The 21,964-nt window shown below is 39.0% G+C and overlaps 1 long non-coding RNA gene across 2 annotated transcripts in view; it reads left to right on the top strand.

The window, feature by feature from the left end:
- The window catches only part of LOC104686077, a 172,036-nt gene extending 151,768 nt beyond the window's left edge, over positions 1 to 20,268 (top strand). For both annotated transcript variants that reach the window (XR_751256.4, XR_005601455.1), the window contains 3 exons: positions 96 to 1,948; positions 8,159 to 8,267; positions 16,155 to 20,268. This is a non-coding gene — a long non-coding RNA (uncharacterized LOC104686077). The remainder of the gene's footprint in view (positions 1 to 95; positions 1,949 to 8,158; positions 8,268 to 16,154) is intronic.
- The last annotated feature ends 1,696 nt before the right edge of the window (positions 20,269 to 21,964 follow it).

Genomic DNA, 21,964 nt, shown 5'->3' on the forward strand with positions numbered 1-21,964 from the left:
TAGCCTAACAGCATTCACATAATGAGCTGAATACTGTCACAAATCCCATCCATAAAAAAAGTCAGTGGTATTACATTTACTTTTGCAATTTGAAGGATGAAGACAGAAATACAAGAGATGGAGTAATAAAAGCCATGTAGTCCCTGCTCTTCAAGGATCTCATTCAGGATCTATTAAGGTAATATACATACTTTTTTTGATTTTAATAAGCTTTACATAAGTCAAAAATCATTGAAAATTAATAAAAGGAAAAAGAATCACTCTGTTCATATTTGTTGGATTATATCCACAATAAACTTGTAAAAAATGAAAACAGTAGAAAACATTAAAACAGATCCAAATACTAAATTTATTCTAGACTTCAAGATTACCTCATTTTCTGCTTCAACAGAAGTGTGTGATATCATGAACATCAGACTTTTCCAAAGCCTTTATTGAAAACATTTCTATTCCCATCATGGAATATCAGATCTTGCTTTCTTCTTGCAGCTCTTCCTTCTAGAGACATGAATCTTTGGACAAGCAGTTACGAATATCAGAGGGTACTCTGGAGTGTACCACCACCTGGGACACCAAAGGATTACAGATTGCTCTCATGGGAACTGCTGGGTGAGGGGTGGTGATGGGTCAGAAAAGCATCCAGCTAAAGCAGAGTGCCCACGAGTGCCCCAGGGATCAGAAGCAAGACCAAACATCACTCTTCCAAACACAGATTTCTGAGCTAACCTGTATTTTCAGATAGAACAGATAGATGTTATTCTTACAGTGGATTTTTATCTGAAAATAAAATAAAGCAAGCAGAAGAGCTATAGGATTAGATCCTCATTCTGCATTTCACCAAAGGAGAACTGAGGAAAAGACAGATGGAGTGATTTTCCGGGGTGAGTTGAGCCCTAGGTCGAATTGGATCTCCTGTGTTGTTCAGAGGCTGCCCTTTCCTGACTGTGATGTGGAAGAAACACAGCCATTAGCAGGCACCTGCAAAAATGCTCCACCTGTTTTTGCTCAAAGTGACAAAGCCCAGAGGACGATGTCTGTGTTCCCTGCCCGTCTGTAGGGAGCATGATGTAGCTGATGCAATTCCTGGCTCCAGCACACCTGCAAGGTCTCATTGATCTGCTGTTCAGTGCTCTGAAAACTCAGAAATCTATTATCAGTGTGAGCATGTGCTTATTGATCAGATTACCTGCTTCTGCTCCCTGTGTGCACCTAATAGTACTGGAGTATGCACACACACACACAGAGGTAAATATTCACACACGTGTGCATGGATACAGGCACACACACCTGGGTTAGGGGCATGTGTGTATGATAAAGGCTTTACTTTTTTTTTTCTTAGCTTTACAAAACTGCACATAAATAAAAAGAATGGACCTTCCCCGTGAAACGTGAGTGCAGAAACACTCACAAGTGGCCAAGAGCTGCTAAATAATTAATCAATAGAGCAGTGTGGCAGTTTGAAATGTAAATGTGATGGATGAAGGTGTGATGCTTGTCATCAAGCAGAAAATGATGTGACTGGAATGGATAACCCACAGTACCTGCTAACTGGCAAAAGCTTGGACACAAAGATAAAGTAAAGCCATCAGAAAGCAGACCTGGCAACCCCTAATTCTTGCCTTTGACCCACAATTCACTTTCATGTCTCTGTCCCAGAAGAGATGTTTAAAAAAATGATGAAGAGAGATCTTGGGGTGGGAAAGGGGTGAGAAAAAAACCATCTGAAGAAATGCTACCTGACAAGGCTGCAGGCTACGTTCTTGAGAACACCTTTCTTTTCTTTATGTTCTCCTTCTCCTGTTAAATAAAAATGCGGCTCCTTTTTTCCCTTTTCTTTCTTCCAAAACTCTCCCGAGCCATTCCTGCAAGTGGTTCTGTGACTCGGGAGCTGACAACAGCCGCATGCAAAGGAACAAAGAATGAGAGTGACAATTCAGAGTGCACGCAGGTGAGAAAGACACCTTTTACTTATCAAACTAGGCTGCAAAAAATGCTCTTTTTACTCAGCGAGCTAGAAATAGCGGTGATCTAACAAGGCACTGATCCAAATTCTTTATTTATGCTGAGATGTAATGCTAACAGGATTTTTAGGTTGACTAGTAGTCTGTGGCCCCTCTGTTCAAGTAAGGAAGAATTCCTCTGATTTGGAAAGAGGAAAATCCATATAATTACCGTATATTATGTGACAGGAAAATGTATGCTGTGATGGCAAAGGGTGACAGAAAATGTCCATCAAAGAAATTTGTTTTCAGCTACTTCCTATGCCAGTCATTGCATTCTCTCTGCGGGGAAACACAACATGATAGAACTCAGTTCTCAAAATTCAAGAGAAATTAACTTTTGTAAAAAATGGGATTTTTTTGATCCTTTTTTTCCCCCCATAAAATTGTAAGTCTGCAAGTAGGATTTAAAAGTTTGATGCTTCCTTCTCCCTGGAAAAGAGAAACCTATTTCTTAGTAAGTACCATTTAGCAGGTTGGGGTTTTTTTCCTCTTTTGTTATCAAAAGCCCACTCTTTACAGAAAGTGAAAAATACCACAGTTAAACATTCAAAGTCCCCAAAATATACATTAGCAGATAACACCCACTTAAAGTGAAAGCTAAATATAGATACATAATAGTGCTTTAGCACATAAAATACATGTTCTGCCATTTCTTAGACATTAAATATACATACAAGCATTCTCTTAAAATCTTTTTGTGTTTTTTAAGACCTCTACACATGAAACAGCCTGCAGAAGCAGCAGATCTCCAGGTGAACTGGCAGTATTTCCATATTTTCTCAAATGATTTTTTTTACCCGTTTTTTGTTGGGATCAGGTTTTTAATCTTTTTGTACCTTTATAAGAGAGTCATCAAGAAAACACATATGTATTTCTACACAAAAAAATAGATGCCAAAATTAATTTTAGAAGTTGATAATTAGAGCTACATTAAAGTAATTGGCCCAGCTCCATAGTAAAAAACTTACATTTTGTCTGGGACAGATTGCTGATGTAAATCCATTGAAGGGAAATCTTTCCTGTAACTTGGCTACCTGGATAAGCTTTGAGCAGAGTGACAATTATCTATGTATAGAGGGAATCACCATGTTTCAAAGAAATATTTCCCATTTAGAATGACAAAACTGTGTTCTGATTGGTAATTCAGCTTGAATTTCATTTCTGGAGCATTTTAAGTCATGTTTTCAAATTTGTCCTTTTGGGGTTTTCATCTAGCTCATGCCAGAGCCACTTAGCTGTATATCTTTACCTACATGGTGGGCACATTCATATTAATTTTCAGTGGTTTTGCACAGCTTCACAAATGCACTATCATCATAAGCAGGAATCAGACCTGAGAATTTGGAACAATATGGATACACTAGTCTGTGGGACAGAGGAATGATCCCACACTTTACATCTGTTATGTTTTTAACAGGATATGTTCATAGATTTTGTAGTGTTAAAAAGGAATTTGGTTTAATGGTTCACAAAGATTGATGCTGAGTATAAGCAATTGCTGTATCGCAGTAATGTAGTGATATTTATCACTAGTAGGACTTCTATTCCCTCATAAACTTCTGTAGAAGTGGAAAAGAGACATTTCAGCACTCTGTTGCCACTAAACTCACAGGAGTCCATTTCCGCACCTCTAGTCTGTCTCAGCTACAGAGGGTCTTGCAACAGAGAAGTGACAGATTGGGCTGTAAATGTGCATCAGTCGTCCCCAGCCTCTGGGAAGGAGAGGCACCTACTCAGGCTAGAGAGTGCTGTGATGCACCCTGTCCTTGTGCCCAGTCTGGAGGACCAGCTCACTACTGTAGAGGTGCCTACCAGCCTAGCAATAGGAGCAGTGGTTCACTGTGTTAGGGACTGTACAGATACACCAGCAATTAGCCACTAGCTTCAAATATCATAGAAATAGAGGCACCAGCAGGTGCTCCACTTTCATCCCCCTTTAAGTTTGCTAGGTACACAGAGGAAAAGGACGTAAAAATTAACCTGACAAAGGCAGAGCTAAAAAACAGAGCTGTGCCTTAAACTCCAATGGTGGCCACTGGCAGCTGCCTTCTGAAGAGGAGAAGCTGGTAACCTCATAGCAGAGTGTCCCAGATCACTGTTTCAGCCTCCAGCAATTTGAAGCTTGGACTCTTCCCAAGCTAGGAAATTTTGCCTACCTTGCTGTAGTGATGATTGGTTAAATACAGAGCGATGACTCGCCCATACCAGCAGACTTTGTTTCACCCCAAGTGTTATGCCAAACTAGTTGTATATCATCATGAAGAATAGCTGCATTTCTCCAGAGCTGATTTCCTATGGCACATTTTACTTAGATACTTTCTCAACACCCTCGCAAATATGTCATAGATCTAAAGCACAATCTCCTTTTCAAAATGAATGGGTCTGATTACTGGCATATTCATTTTGTAAAAGGTACAAAAGGATACAAATGTGTCTTTCCATCTCCTATAATGTCAAAGTAAGACCTCTTGCCCTTTTATTTCAATCCCCGCAATTTGAAAATAAAAAAAATGACTTGATTATATGTTTTTTACCATTAAGTGTATAATTGCTTTTGTGTTTTGACATTTAATTCCTCTTACCAAAATACATGGTAGGAATTAGAAGTCAAATCTTTTATGTATTTGATGTACAGAACCTTCCATGTATTTCAGTAAGAGAGATAGAACAGTGAAACCTTACGGCAGGTACAGTCAAGCCATCTGAAAATAAGTCACTTTTTATACTGGAAATCTGACTGTGGCCCCAGTTCTGCCCTCCCTTATCTAGGTCAGCAGCTTTTGAAATCACTGGAAGGTCTGAATGAGTCAAAACCAAGCAAAACCTACAGGACTTGACCTTTAAAATAGAGCTGGGATTATACCGTGCCCTGTGGGGCAGATTTTGAGATTAGAGTCCAGTCTGAAAATTAGTTTTGAAAGCCATAAGACAGGAGTTGGCCAGGAACTCGAGTGTATTGACTTGGTATGGGATGGCAGTAGTGAGAAACATAGGTCCCAGTAGGGTGGACCAGGAGCAGCCAGGGCAGCAGTGGGGGGGATCTCAGCTGGCCCAAGGCCAGCAGGAGGACTCTGATGTTGAGAGAGAAAGTGAACTCTGGGCTGGTGAAAAGGTGTAGCTACACACAATACATTGCTTGTGGGTGTTTCACGTGGGTTTTATCCTCCCTTTGTCTCAACTTTCCCCATAAAGTTTTTCCCACTTCATGTGCTGTCCTTCCCTCTACTGCATTCTTCCCTCTCTTTCTCACAGTTTTCATATTTCTGCTTTCCTTCTGTTCTTCTATCTCCCTTTCACTACTTGTGCCCTTTACTTGAATTCTCTCACTCCTTTCTTCCCTACACTCCATGCCAAATTCTCCATCTTTGCCTTAATTTCTGCTCATACTCATTCAGAACCTACAGGTTGAGATTTCTTCTAACTGTATTTCCTTCCACTGGTCACTCCACTGTGATTTATCCCCATTTACTCAAGTCCCAAAGTGACTTGACCCTACAGCCATAGCTGGGATTAGTGCCCTGAGATTCAGATTTATGGAGTCTAGTGCTGTCTGAAAAAGTTTTCTGCAATCTGGGAAGCTGACTCTGTCTGGGACATCAGATGAATTGAAGGACCTTTCCCTCTTCATCTGGGGAATGGGACTGGATGAGCCAGGAATGTTTATGGTAGGCAGTAATGGCAAACGAGCTCAACAATGCTCTTCCCAGTGTTGGTATTCTCACTCACAAATTCTGTCATGCCTTCATGATGTTCTAACAAAAACTGCTTTGCTAGGAGAATATGATCTTGCAGTAAGATTTGTGCTTTCTCCTTTTCCCAAAGCCAGGGACACAGTTTTCTTTCTTTCATCTCAGGAAAGATGCCATCAACAAAGGTAAAGGACAATACGTGAGGTATACAGGAAGAGAAGTAAAAGGAGAAGGAAATAGTTGCATCAGGAAGAAGCAAGTCAGAGAGAGAGGGAGAGGAGGGGGGAGAGAGAGAGAGAGAGAGGGAGCTGAGAGTATCTCCCCACAACAGTTCTAAGTGTCACCATATCTCATGGAGACACACTTAGCTCATAATGAAAGCAACTTGCATTGCATGGGTGCCAACCACACGAATGCTGGAAGTTGCCTCCCTTTGGCCGTCATGTGCTTGCGCTTTGCAGGGGTAATGAGAGAGCTTGGGGCTGTTCCAGCCCAGCCACGGCTTTCAGGGGCCTCCTTTCCATGCACCCTACTGCTGACAGGACTGTGAGCATGAAGCGCTTTTCAGATGTGTGTTAAAGGTGCATTTAGACATATACATGTATACATGCACATGCACTTGCACATTTTTTCTCATCATTGTTTGCACAGGCAAAAATTTCAATTTAAAAATTTAGAAGGGAATGGAAAGCCCACAACAAGTAAATCACATAACTGGCCCAAGTCCGTACATTCAGGAAGGCAGAAGATTTACAGCAAAGAGCAGACTTACTACAAAGAAATGGATCTCATGACATTTTTGTTAAATGAGTAACTGCAAGTAATAAAAGTCATTGATTTATACCTGTATCATCCAGTCTTTGAAGAAGTCTCTTGATTAAATTTTAAGATCAGACATTCTCAATATCTTGTCTTTGCTCATGTGAGTAGCTATTTTACCCACAATTGGGTGTCATTTGAAAATTCTATATCTTTGAAAATCTGTATTTTCTCAAGTGACCTGCTTCTCAGTAGCCATCAACTCAAGGAGATGCTTCAAAGTTAACAACTTTTTTTCTTTTATGATCATGCAATTCTGAAATTGGGAGGTGCAAGACAGGTGCAAATTACTACTTTCTTGCAGCTCTTACAGGGTGACCAAAGTCTTCAATAGGTCACCTTGGATGCTACAGTATTTCAGAACACACTTGCATACAAACAAGAATATTAACTCATGCTACTCATAAGGGATTCTCTGTTCACACCAGTCACCAAATGGCTTTGGGGTCATTCACTATGACCTTTTAAGTATTTTTTTTACGGCAATAATGTCAAACAACCACAGAATTTACTGCTGCTTAGCCTGAAAGGGAGCTGTTTCTCAGAATGGGGAACTTGGGGAAGATGTTTTCACTCAGCTGGAAGCTTTATGGGGCAGATTTCATCCCTAGTCCAGAAGTAAATGTCACCTCCCTAGAGATTTTGAAACTCAATGAATGTTCAGGCCAAGAAATCAGGTGATGAACCAGAACTTCAGACTCTCAGAAACCAAACACTTTGTGCTTCAGAGAGATTTGGTTTGGTTTCATTTTTTCTCCATTTTTTTGTCCTTTTTCCTTAATTTTGATGGATGATGTTTTGTTCTGCAGTGAGTTTTAATGCATGTAGCTGTGGAACATTTTCAATTGTCGCAAACAACAACAACAAAAAGCAATATTTCAATATTTCTCAAGAAAAGGCTTCAAAGGTTTCAGATCTTTTTAAAATGTTTCTGCTTTATTTTGACGTGGCATAAAAGTTTTGTATGCAGTCTCGCATCCGCTATTGTGACAGCTGTATTTAATGAGTGCAAAATGATCAGAAAAACATCCTTTACGGTGGGTTGCCATTGCCAGCAGATGACAGGAGAGAGGCAGTACTGTAATAACAGAAGCGATGAAGTAGTTCATATTACTACTGATGAGGTATTTCTAGCTCAAACGCCTAGGTATGCCTTTTGAAAATAATGCATTGGTCACATTACCTGATCGTTTCATCAGATTTTGTTTCCAAGCGCGTTTTGAAATAAAATTGTGCATTCTTAGCCTCAGGTCATGAAGTGGTTGGTTGCGACATATTTTTTGGGGATAACACAGTCAGTTTCCATAAGATGAAGAGGGAAAGGTCCTAGTCTTGTCTATAAATACCGGCCTTTCCATCAAACTAATGCTAAGCATGAAATGCAGATCCACAGATATGCTAGAAATGAAACATTGCACAGTACGTTTGATTTCTATTTTATATGCATATTTAATATCAGAGTATTTTAGTCCAAATTGGAGAAGAGTATAAAAATAAATCTAAATGGATTTGAAAGGCAGGATATTTCTTTTTTCAAAGCTTCGTCGTTCCTGACTTCCTCTGGTGACTGTTAGCTTATCATGCCTTTGTACAGGAGATCTAAGTATTTCATTCTCTCTTGTGTCTCCATATGGTACCATTTCACAGATAGTCTTCCTTTGGTCACAAGATGACAGTGAGAATGGATTGTCAAACTGGACCACTATGACAATTTACTCCGGGGGACAAAATCCTGTGGGTGTTTAGAAGCTTTACTGTAAGTTATATTTGATTAACTTATCCTACTACTGACAAATAATTAGGTCAGCAATTAATTTCAAAATGCAAATGTGCTACAGGCCTTCATATTTTAAGAAACTCCCTTTGTCTTTAATTTCTACTTGTGTTAAACTCGTAATGGATTTAGCTGAGTGAAGAAACAAAATTATGTTTTCTAATGCTTTATTCACTTGGTTGACTTGGACTTTTTCAGCAAATATTGACAGTAAATGTTTGTTTATAAATGATCATGTGGGATGGAATCTAATGGAGTAAGAAAACAGAAGAGAAATGATGAACCACTCATTTAAAAAAAATATATATATATATTCACATTTCTGCTGCAAAATATTTATCTACCTTCATGAAATAGGAACAGAAAGAAAAACCAGAAGGTCAGGAGGAGATCATTGTGGAAAAGTCAGTAGTACCTGCTTAAGCAGTCTAAGGAAGCAGGGTATATCAGAAAAAAGCCCATACTTAATATTGCTACAAGTGTGGCTCAAAGAAACCTATCTACCAGCCTATCTCAGGGACTTTATTATTAAACAAACACAGATTAAAGGCTCAACCCTTCCCAAGAGAAGCTCAAGGGAGTTTTCTGTTGACTTTAAGGGAGTGAGGCACCTAAGTCTACATTTGCTGTGATTAAAATCATGCAATTTTTTAGAAAATATTCAAAAATATGCAGCTATAAACAAAACCAACCAACTATCCTGATGTAAAATCTGAATGAATTTACATGGGTGGCAGAATTATATTAGAATTTCCTATGAGTTATTTTGCTCAATTGTTTCAAGTCAAGAAGAACAATCATGCAAAAATTAGATGAGGGTTTTTTACAAAATTTTTACTGACCTGAAGATGAAAAAAACCAACTTCTTTTTAATGCTTAACAATGCAAGCCACTTTAGAAGAAATAATGGTTTTAAAAAGTCAAGTTTTGGTTTTTCTGGGGTTTTTTTGGTTAAAAATGGTATTTTACATCACATTCACTTAAATTAGTAATGCAAATAATTTCATGAGAAAAAACAGAAAAAAATAAAACTAAACATCGCATTTTTAGAGGATTATCATTTTGGAAGGAAAACAGGGAGAGAAAGAGGAGAATTTCATGAGGTCAAATGTGTCACATGTACACAAAAAAAGCTTGGTTTCCATTCTCCTCTGAAGGATAACATACAGGACCCTCTTTCTCTCTTAAGCAGCTCCTGAAGGACTTTGAAGGTTCCACTAGGTAGGAGCAGGCAACACAAGACTGAAGCTTGATTTTGAATGAGGGAGAATCTCTCTCTCTCTCTCTCTCTCCCCCCAGAGCTGTGGGAAAGAAAATCAGAATTATATTGGGGTAGGAGAGGGCTGAGCTGTTGGGAGCTGAGCAGACAGAAGATTTCTTGTAAGATAAGGCAGTGATCATGCTGCTCAGCTGTACACTGACAGGGACCCCCATTGAAGAACCACTTTTCAAAAAAGATACAGCTGCCTTCAAAAGTGTCCAAAGGAGAGGAATGGGAATGATCAGAAATTTGGGAAATGTCACCTGCAAGGAAATCTGAATGGGGGTGATTTCATCTGGAAAAGAAAATGAGTGGACATAAAAACCAAAGGCTTCAAATGTTAAAAGCCTTCTGGGAAGAGGCAGGGAAGAGTTTGTATTTCAAGACTACAGCCAGATGACAGAAAGTGACAGTATTACATTGAAACAAAGGAGAGTCAGGTCAAACGTTGGCAAAAATTTTCTCACAGTGAAGACATAGAAGCTGTGAAAATGATTGTTTATGGAGAGTCTGGAGTCCCCTGCACTGAAGACCTCTGAGAACAGGCTGCACAAACTACTTTCCGAAGTAATGTGAATATAGTTTTTAGCTGAAAGCAATTCCTTAGCAGTTATTACACTGATATTTTTAAGTGATTTTAAGAAGCTGATGGAAATTTTGCTTTTGTGATAGTATAAAATAAACTTTTAAATTAATCTAGGGCAAGAAACATACTATGAATTCCCAGCACAGCTGCCATTATGAGTGAGAGCAATTGCAAATAGGACTTATTTGCTGAAGCAGGACAGATAGAATGGTTTGCATGACCAAAGGTGAGCTCAATAAAATAACAAAACAAAACAAAACAAAACAAAAAAGCTTTCAGTGATGAATAAACTGGCTTAAATACTGTGAAATAAAGCAAGTCAGTATGACATAACTTTATCATTATATTTCAAGTATATTCAACAGCTTTTAGAAGCAGAGTCACTACAACTGTGACCAAACAGAGAAGTACAAGGCAAGGGAATCTCAAGCTCTGTTCCAATATTAATAACAATTTGATATAATAGCAATTTGGCAAAAATGCACAGTATACAACTTGTATAATACAAGTATGAGTGAGAATATTATTTCTTTCAGGTAGTATCTGTATATTTGACGAAAAAAATATCGTAGAACCACAGAGTCACAGAATATGCTGAGTTGGAAGAGACCCACAATGATCACTGAGTCCAGCTCCTGTCCCTGCATAGCACAATCCCTAAGAGTCACACCTATATAACATTCACTTCACTCTTAAAATTTAAAAAAGCAAACAAATGTCTCATGTTATTTAAAACATAAATCTTTCAAATCAGAATGACCTCTGGAGTCACCCGCATAAGTGTTAAAGTATGTAACAAGGTAAAAAGAATTTTGAAATATTGTCACACTCTAAAATTAGGATATTTCACATTATTTTATTAACACATTTATATCTGTTTACATTGAAGCATCATACTAAATATCCTAACCTTTCACAAAAGCCTTCTGCTGGCTTCCCTTCCCTTGGCTGCTCATGTGCTAGTGTTTTCTCTTTGTCTCAAACAGGGAGCCGCACATCCCACCTCGCACGGTCTGTCTTTCTCTCTTTCTGTCATCCTCGAGAAAGAAGGGATTTTCCCTATCCTGTAAAATGGTGTCTGAGGATTGCCTTGTGGGGATCAGAGGGGCATTTCCCTTGGGATTGCCAGGCAATGGCTGAGGCCTGATGAGTATTTGTTTCTCCTGTCATCCATTCTGAGGGGCATAATCCCAAGGAAATCAGTGGGGAGTTTTAATATGGACTTTGAAGACCAGATATGCCTAAGAACATAAAGGTGATTAAGAAATTATTCTACTGACACTTTCCCAACACTCTGGGGCTGGCTTTTTTTTGAAAAATAAACCAAAATAAAAATGTCTTCCTCTGTTTTGCATGAATATCAGATGACAAATCTTAGCCTATTTGTAGGCATACAAACTGGCACATTTGGCATACAACTGCAAACACAGTTTCCATCTTCAGGTAAACTTACTATGCTAAATCCTCCCAGTGGTGTCATTTGGATTCCAAGCATAGTTTTGAAGTTGGCCTGATTCTTTTCTTTTGTATTTCAACTCCAGTAAGGCTTGTTCATGTATATGAAAATAGTGGTACAACTGTCTTTTTTAAATAAGTGAAACTCACAAGATTTACCAAAAAATGCAAAGTTTAACTTGAAATTTTTAAAGAAACATCTTATCTAACATTCTGCTTAGATAAAGTTTTCCCTTTGTAATATAGGATACATAGTACGGCACTGTAAAAGGCCTTTATTTTTTAAAACAAAGTAGAGTCGTACTCTAGACTCCCTGGTGTCATCTCAAAGCATGTGTCCCCTCTGCACCCTGCAGCTGCCCCTCAATCTGTCTTTGAGTGTCTCCCATCTGCTTGGGCCCCGGACATTTGGCATCCCTTTGTTTCAGGGGCCAAATCTTCAAACCAAGGAAGCAGATACAGACTCCAAAGGACCCACTGCCTTTCAGAACATGCTCTCAGCAGAGTGAGGAGTTTATTACTCTTGAAAAGCCTCTTCAGCACTCCAAAATCCCCACTTCAAGTGTCATAACCACTTGCTGGCATCAACATCCTGTAACAGCTACCACAGAAGATGTTGAAGAGTAACAGAAAGAAGAAAGATACCTTAAGCCAGATGGCACACTTTAATTTTTTGAGGAATAGTACAACCATACACAAGAGCCAACCAGCAAAGGAAAAAGCAGGGAAACAGAGCGGGATTCATTACCTGGAAATCACACACTGGTCTGGGAAAGGATGTGGGGGGAGCAGCTTCCTTTTCCTCAGAAAACACATATTGCAGCATCTTCATTCACTCTCATAAGAAAAAAAGAAGTATGAAACCTTGAGAGTGATTACGTGTGCTGCTCTCTTCCTTACCACCCTAGTCAGCCACCCATGACAACAGAGCCAGTTAGAGTGTCCCAACCGGCAAAAGGATTAAAAAAGAAAAAAGTAAAGTGGAAAAACGCCTCAGGCCCCACACATGTGACTTCACAGCAAAACCTAGAGCCAGCCCTGAGGGGTCTGGTACAGAGAGCGAAGTAATGTGACTGTGATTAGGATGTGTGGAAATTAGAAGCCCTCTTGTTTTAAGAAGGCAGGTTATCTACCAAGCCTGCTCTACACTTCTTTTAACTGTAATGTGGTGAACAAAGGCTGTCTGTAGAAGATGCTGTATTTCTCTGCTCAGCCTATGTCACTTAGAGCTTTTTATGCTAGACTCGTTTTAAAAACTTCAATTTAAACCAACATGAAAGGTCCTTAAACAGTAAATAGCATATTATATCAAAAACAAATAGATTAAAAAGTGAACAACCATAGCCAGTATATCTCTTTCGAGAGGAGTTTCACTTTCCACACTAACTAAAACTCTAAGACTGGCAGATCTGGGCCAGGGGTTTGTAATGGGCCTTTTACTTTTTTTTTCCTCCCTCTCCAGAGATAAATAATCAGTTTTAGAGAACTGATAAAAAGAGACAAGAATGAAAAGTGAGTATGACACATTTATGAGAAGGATTTTTCATCTGTTTCTTAAATACAGCACCTTTATTTCAGATTGTATTAAAAAAAGAGATGGGAGAGCCAACCAATTTATGTCGTGCTGCAGTAGTGAATACATATGAATGTATGGAGCACAGTGTGAGAGAGATAGAAAATTCACCCAAAATTTCCTGACAAGTTAAAAAAAGTTATGTTATCATTCAAGAATCATTTATTTGAACAATAGAAATAAAAAACAGGCCACATTGCTAGAGGCAGCAGAGAATAAAAACACATTGTTTCCAGACAAATCCCCATCAAAGACATATGACTCTGGACTGTGAAGTCAGAACATCTTCATATTTTAAATTTCCACGAGCATTTTCAAGAAAAGCTGGAGTTCTGCTTAGGATTTGCTACACACTTTTCACTACTGATTGATAACCAGAAGCGGCATTAGCAGCATTTTTCCCCCATCGTTCCTCTAAAGCTAATGGAGTTGAGGATTCGTTACTTGATCTAATGGCAATAGCTTTCCAATAGACATGCACAGAATCATTGATTAGTTTGTCCTCTTCTTGTTTGCATTGGAACACTGTTCAATTTACACCAATTAAAGAATGCTTGGTTTGTGTATTGAAGAATAATTAAGGGATGGAATTCCCTATAGGCTACTAAAAATGACATCTGACTAGAATGGTGATTACAGCATGAAGACAGCATTAGTATTTAAATAGTTTGACTGCTATATAAAATCATTATACCACCTCACCATGAAAAAGAGCATTAGTTAATTTTGCCTATAACAAAATTGGTTGTATGTATTTGTCTGGTCACTTTAAGTAAATTTGACAAGACTAATCTTAAAGCAAGCAATCCAGGTTTGGTGGAAGGAGCAGACAGAGCACAGTCTAAAGCAATCATCTTGATAGATATGTATATAACCTTCAACCAAAATACAAATACACACAAATGAATAGCAAGAGCTTTGTCAGAGATGCTCAAACCAAATGTAAACATTAAAAACAGATCAGTTGCTAAACCTGAAAATCCAAGCGTAACTGGCATGTTAATTATACAACAATCAAGGTTTCACAAACTGTAAACACACAAGAAATCCTTATTTTGTCTGCCACTGTGGTTGTCAAACCTGTGCTATCCTTTCTAGCACTGCATGGTACAAAGAATCATGGGAAGCAAACAGGCACCATGGAAGGACTCATCCTTGCTAGAAGGACTGACCTGCAAAATATCCCAAATGATTAAAAATATTGGAGTGGCCTAGCCCATCCACGTAATGTCTCTTTAGATAAGTTTGTTTTTACTTTGGATTACAAGGTGGAGGTGAGGTTCATTCTTAAAAATACTGTTGAGGAAAGAGGGCTTTTGATCCTCTGTTTAAATTTCACCATGCATATTAAATTCTATCTCCTAGCCTTAGATTATAGTATCTACAGTAATGATCTATCCAAAATGTGACAGCAACATTACTGTAACATAAAGTCCTTGGGACCAGTCCTGAAGCATATTTACATTTCCATAGCCTACTTAAATATAGTGTGTTTGTTTTACTAAACTTAGATACTGTAGTATATTTTATAAGGTCATCCGCCTGCCTCAAGACCTCACATTGCAGCTACTATCCTTCCTATGAGAATTTATGCAGTTTCGATTGAAGGTTGTCAACACCCTCTTTAACTCAGCAAAGGGTTCTCTGTGAAGGAACATAAGATTTTTCCATTTAAGCCTCTAAGGGCATGTAGGCATGCTTACTAGCATGTCTACATTGTGCAATGCATAACTGTGTCAAAGATGCCCAAGTTCCAAGTTCCATATGAGGTGATACATCTGCACAGTACAATATACCCTTATGGGTATACCCTCTGGCCAATCTGCAGTGCCTCTTTGCAGATCAAATTAGTCTTTGGCGCCATGCAGTTCTTGTGAACATGCCTGGTTCTACAGGTCACTTATGGATATTTTCTCTGCACCATATTCCACTGGATGGATCTGCCCTAGAATTAGGTTTGGGACAGTACATTTCATCACATAGTATACCCACTGACTTTCCATGGGGTTTTGTTCCAACATTTAAAAAGTCGTATGTTCCGGCTTTTGTTTTCATGTTGGACAAGTAGTTCTCGCTTCTGTACCAGACCTCCTGTTGGGATCTCCTGCTATAATCTGCCTGACTAGACCTTGGGCTTTCAGGAGTGAGACTAACGCTTCTTTTCAATGAATAATATTCTTTTGCAACAGGGCTGATATAAAGGTATATTCTTCCTTCCACCCAAGAGAAGAAAGTCCATTAATTTCAATAGAAACTCTCCATGCAGAAAAGGGAGAACTGTGCCCCAGGGAACATTCATGGAAGATTAATGGTGAGGAGAGAAAAGTGATACAGTACAGGCAGAACAAAATCAGAACCCACCACACAAATAAAACTGGACAAGGGTTCATTTTTTAAAAGTCAGTCAGAAACGGCAGGAAGGCTTTGAAAAAAAAATCAGGGCTGTTTCAGTGCACTTTTGCATACATTGGCTTTCAGGAGACATGAATAGAAACCTAACAGTAACTCTTTTTTCGTACCTCCTTTCACAGGTCTCACTGGCAAAGAAGGATTTAGCACTTAATTCCTGTACTTTTATGTGGCAAATTAGGAATTTTCACCTTAAAAAGAAATTGCTTTTCAAACTCCCATAAATTCTGGATTTTATTTTTTTAAATGGTGGAAAACATTCCCTACGTTCATCCCAACACATAATAAATAGCAGTCTCCATTACTGCTCCTCAGAAAGGTGTAGGAAATTGGACCTGGCCAAAGAGAGGTGTTTATCATTCCTCCTGAGGAGACGCTAAGGATCTGGACCCTGTCCTTAACCCTTTTTCTCCTCAGTCCTTTTTAGTTTAGACTAGTGCATTTGCTCTCTTTCTCAAAATCAAGTATCCGTTGAGGAAAGCATTTAACTTGAGACTTGGTTACTTGATGAAGTAGGGCCTGCTGGCACTGAAGTGTCAAGACCAAAACTGGAATAACCGAGTTGTAATATGTTTTATTTTTCAGTTTACCATCGGCTAAAGGTAAAACCCCTACACCATTTTTTGCATCACTTTAGATAACAACTGCTTGGTTTGCAAATGCACCAAAACAGAAGGAAGGTGGTGAAGGAAACTGACACAGCATGAGATCCTGCAGCAGACAGTGGTTGGTGACTCTCTGTCGGGAAGCACTGAAATGTGGATGGTAACTCTGACCCCAACACAAAGTCCCATGTCCGTGGGGCTTGACAACTGAAGTGGTGCCCACCAGAGCGGGACAGAGGACATGATCGGAGAACCTCTGAAGGTCTTTTCTTCATGAGGGCAAGACAAGACTGAAAGACAAGGAAGTGCAGCCTAGTGAAGAAGTGTTCTCTCACAATGTGGCACTACACTGGCAACTGTGGCTGTCAGCAAAGCACCTTCCATTCTGACTGTTGACACTAAAGTGAAGATAAGCTTTCAGAAAGGTTAGTACGCACCCTGACTTGGTTTATTTTTGAGTCATTTTTGAGTCATTTATGGCCTAGTTTCTTTGTCTCTGCCACTTCCTAGCATGACAAGAGACCAGAGGCAGGTGTTGGGATGGCACCAGTTTTTCTCATTTAATTTGTGAAGCACCATAAAAAACAATCAATGAGCATGGAGCATGCTCTGGATTTGTCTAAGTGTAAGTGGCTCAAACACTAACATGTGAATTTAGTAAAGTTAAAGTCTGTGGAATGGAGATAAATTACAGCAGCAATTGAAGTTGAATGTGATATAGAAATCCAACTAACAGAAGACTGTCTGGAAACAATTATTCAGAAAGCTGCTGACCCTCTATTTCTTTAAAGAGTTAAACATTTGGATCAGTTAACTGGCAGCTGCAATAATAGGCATATGCTCTAATCTTTGATCCGTAGCTGAATTTGCAACTCTTTGTATGAGAAGCAGATCACACAGATTTGCATATTTTTAAGGATCTATAGGGAGAAAAAGAAGAACAAAACCTGCTTTTCCAAGACGCCACTTTGAGATCACACAGAGTGTCATGGGTCCCCTCAAGTACACTAATGTTCAGAGCCAGTTGCAAGACTCACAAATTTTATAAATGGCCCTAAACTGTGACATTCACATCTGAAGACTAATCAAAATTTCTCCTAGAACAGACTCTTGCAAGCCAAGGTTGCATCATAACTCTTCAGAGAGTTATGTACGTCTATCATTAAGATACCGTTTCCGCATCCAAACTTGTGTCAGAACTTTCCTGAAATATTAAAGAGTCCAGAAGTAATAGATAAATTAAAAACTGCTTTGTAACCAAATGAGAAACTGTTGACTAGACTCAAATACATGAGCGAGTAACAGATTTATGCCAAGGTCTTGACATCTTCTTAGATTTGGCAAAATTTTTCAGTGCTGATGAAAATTCTGCAGAGATAAGACAACCAATTCTTTTGTGTTTAAAGTTCATTTCTTGCTCATCTCTGTTTTCAACACCAACTGAAAGATGTTTACTTATCACTCATTTTGGATCAACAGTCATGCTTATGGCACAGAAGATTTCCTCCACTTGGTAGTATTTCCTCAGAAAGTGGGTCCTACTGAGAGAAGTGAACAATATACTGAGTACTGTGAAGAAGTAATCATCCCTGCAAATGTGCTCAATTGTGTGGGATGTTTCAACATAGTCTTTACTCAATTCACACTTTACAATAGGCTTTCTCTCCGGGTTCACCTACACAACACTCTTTGACATCAATGAAGATGATGAGAGCAGCTATTTGTTATTTGTCTATGGATACTTCCTATCATCCCAAACAAAAGTGCAGACTACTGCATGGGACTATGCAGAGATGTGTGAGGAAGACAATGCAAAGAAATCACTCTTTGAAAAATATTCTGTGTAGCTTCCTCATAGTTCCCCACAGTAAGCCATATGGAGGCATGAAGGATTTGTAGAAGCCTGACTGACACAGAAGGCAGCACTTCCAGGCGCTCTCTGCCTTGTCCTGTGGATAGGCAAGACTTTGTAAAGTCCTGGCAAAAATCCCATGAAGAGGAGAGGAAGGTGTTGCACATTCCTGGGTAAGGTGTAGTAAGGGGGTGGGGTGATGCAATGGTGAGTGTGATCAGACCACTGGCAGGTGAACCAGAACTTGAGCCATGAGCAACAATTTCAGTATCTTAGAGAGGGAGAGAATAAAGAATAGCATACAAGTTTTAATGAGAAAAATTGATTGCTGATGCAGAGGTTTTGAGAAGGGACCAGCACGTGCCCTAACAGCACACATGTTCCACACCATAAGCAGAATCCAAAGTAACCCAAAAGCCAAAACAAAGGTTTGCTGCTTTTTGTACCTTTCCAACAGCATTAGTTGGTACTCTTCTGTCACCAGCAGGGCCATGTAACAGACTTTTCAAATTCTGGAAGCATTATTAAAATAAAGGGCCAAGTCTTGCATTGCTTCTTTATTAGGAAGAGCTATAGGTCTCTATAGGACTATTCTTTATTGTTGTTTTGTATACCTTTGGGTGCCTCTTCCTAATGGCCTCTGAAAGATTTCTGATCTCCTAGAACCTTATTTTTTAGGGCATTGTGTAACCTGCTTGTTTTGTGAGAAGGCAGAGTGCAAAAATGGAGAAATAGAAATTGCCTTATGTGCTGTATAGTATGATTTCAATTACTTCACTTAGTTATTGCTAACCATATTTTATAAATATCGACACATTATATTTGTTCCGGCCACTGAAATGATGCTTTCGAAGCAATTAAAATATGTATTCTGATATATTTTGTCAATATTGCCATTGTACAAAATTGTAACATCTTAAGAATTGCCTCCCTACAATTTATTCTCTGTATCTTAACTTTGTACAGCACTACAAGATCATTTTTCTCATGTGCTAAGTGGGATTCTAGTATATCACTACATTCAGTCAAAATTTTGCAAGTTAAAATAAGAATACCTGTAGATTATGAAAATGAGACCAAGAAAGTAGCCTTTCTCTTTACATAAAGCAGAAAAACTGGCAGAAAAAATCAGTAAAAGCAGATTAGAAAAGGGGTGTTTGGGAGACATTTCATTATTGTGGACTGCAGTAAAACCAAAGCATACCTCAAATTAGAATTACTTACCTTAAATTAAAAATGTTAATAAGCCAAGACATTAACAAGGAGATGATATCACCTTAGTGGTTTGGTCTAAGGTAATTGCCTAAACTCCCTCTGTAGTTGAGAGAGAAAGAGAGACCCCACCAGTAACAGACACTGATTTTAATATGGCCATGTGAGGTACCATCCTAAAATGACCATATGAAATGGTTGAACAGAGATCTGGAGGTGCCACCCATGACAGGGAAAGAAAAGTTACCTGAAACTAGATAGCTAATTCTAAGACAATCACAGCAAATTATAAAGAATCCTGCTCTGACATGAATTCCCAAATTTTAGAAAATGAAAATCCCATTTAATTTATAAGGTATTTTCATTTATTATAAACAGATGTGCTAGGGATGAACATGCCTGTTTGTATCTTGACATAGATTTCATAGTCTGGACTTCAAATGACAGCTCTGGAGTTATGAATCTTGAGATATATTTTACTTCAATTTAGGAAGTTCTAGGAAGCTCAGGCTCATTTATCTATTCACAAAAGCCTATGATTAATAGAGCTGTTTGGTGTCAGATTTTAATTCTTCATTTGAAATAAGAAAGTTAGTGAAATAAGGATACTCACAATAGGCTTTCTACAGCCTTTCCTTTCAGAAAGCAAGGACAAACTCAACAGCATAAGTGCTTTTCTCTTTGACGGATGAAGTCATGGAACTGATTTCAGATATAGTTTCCATATCTGGGCCTTAGGCAATTATAGTGAGCATCAATCTCATATCCATACCATATCAAAGGGATGTTTGTCTGTGTCTCAAATCAGACGTATGTATCGTTAGTGAATGCAGTACAAATTAAGCTAATTTCTTGGGTTTGACTCTACAAACAGACCAAGTAATGGTCATCAAAGTTCATTGAAATAAGTTTTGTCACAAAGCTTAGTAGTGTTTGTGAGCATGTGTTTTCATAAAACTGACCTTCTTTTGAAATATGTGGATTGAAGGCCAATCTACACTGGCCAGAGAACAAAACAGGACATGGAGAGTAGTTGCCCCATTTCTGATGTTCTAGTTCAGTCCTTCAAAATAATTAAAGACTGGATTTGCCATACGGCAGTTTTCGCCTTTCTCAAAACAGAAAGGGAGTGGGAAGAAACAGAAATAAAAATATATAAAAGAAAGAGCAGAAAAGAGAAAGGATTGCTCCAGCCCTCCAACTTCCCTTTATCAAAGGGAAAAGACCAAAGGGCTTTCACTTGTCTGAAGACTAGACCACGGGCTAGGATACAAACCCTGGTCCCCTTGCGTTGTGATGCTGAGCACTCATCCTACCCCTTTGCTGTGGCATGTCAGAGGGTGGATTGCCACAGCACTAGGGAAGGGTATCCTGCAGGACCAGCTCCTCACCTGACCCTCTGCCTAGGGACAGTGCCAGTTTGCATCAGTGAGAATTTAACCCACCTGTGACAGATGTAGTGCAGATGAATGACATTGGGCTCAATAAACCAGTCAAATAAGATGTGCTGAGAGTGGCTGTAGTAACATACAGAAATATTCTTCAGTGAAACAGAAAAAGAGTACCAGTTGAGAGACAAGCCTCACCGGTTGATGAGTATTAAACCTAGGCTGGACTTTGCACAAAAGCATTACAGTGATCCCCACAAATCCATACACAATGGGTCAGGAGAAGAGTGCAACAAGCTAGCAGAGGAGTTAAATTAATCTCTTGCATCGTGTCTGCTGCTGAGAGTAGTGTAGAAATTCCTGTGCCAAAGGCACTTTGCAAAGAAAATCAGAGTGTGGCCTTTATACAGATTGAAGTCTCTAAGGAGGAAGTTGTAGAGTAACTTGAGAAACTCAAGTGCAGTAAATCACCACAACCGGATGGTGTTCATCTGGGAGTTCTGAGGGGAAATAAAGTGAGAAAAAGCCAAGATACTGACAAGAGGATGCCTTCTTCCCTTGAAAAATGCATCAGCACAAGAAGGCTGGGAAGCCCTATTATGCTGCCTGTCTTCCAAAGGAGATGAGGAAAATCCTGGGAATAGAAGAGCTTTGAAGTTTGCCACAGTTTTAGGGAACCCAAAAAAACAGCTCTGAATAACAGCTCAAGAGAGAGTTTGCTGGATAAGAAGACCCCATGAAGATGATCTTCAGTCTCCCAAACCACTAAGGCTGTTACAAAGGGGGAAAGTGCACTGGGTTACTTTGAAAAACCAGTGGAGAAGCCTTCAGAGGAAGAGTGGACTGACAGGGAAAAGGTGACCAAATGATCCAAATATTCTAAAGGTTTTACAGGGGTCACTTTTAAGCAATTGTCACAAAGAATATTAAGAAACAAAACTGAGAATAATACTTGATGATGATTTGATGCTGGAATGAACTATAAATCAGTCTGGAAGAAGTGAATATGGAAGCATTTCTCTTTCTATTGAGGCAAGTAAAGGTGAACACCCAGTAGTAGGTATCAGGACTAGTGTCATAACAAATAAATGAGTCTGAATTCCAAATCCTAATGCATTCAAATTAGTGTACCCAGAATCCACCCAAGATCTGGATTCAAGTCACACATGTGGTTCCCATCTTAAAAGAGGACAAACCAATTCCTGAGTTGAAACTCCTGAGGTTTGTGCTCTGAGGTTTGAATACTCCATATTCAAAGACTCCAGCTTACATGACAGTTATGTATGAAATATGGGGGGCTGGAGGAGTGCATGTGTACACATAGCATGCAAAGGAAGC

This window comes from Corvus cornix, chromosome 1 (assembly GCF_000738735.6).
Source record: "Corvus cornix cornix isolate S_Up_H32 chromosome 1, ASM73873v5, whole genome shotgun sequence".
Lineage (NCBI taxonomy): Eukaryota > Metazoa > Chordata > Aves > Passeriformes > Corvidae > Corvus > Corvus cornix.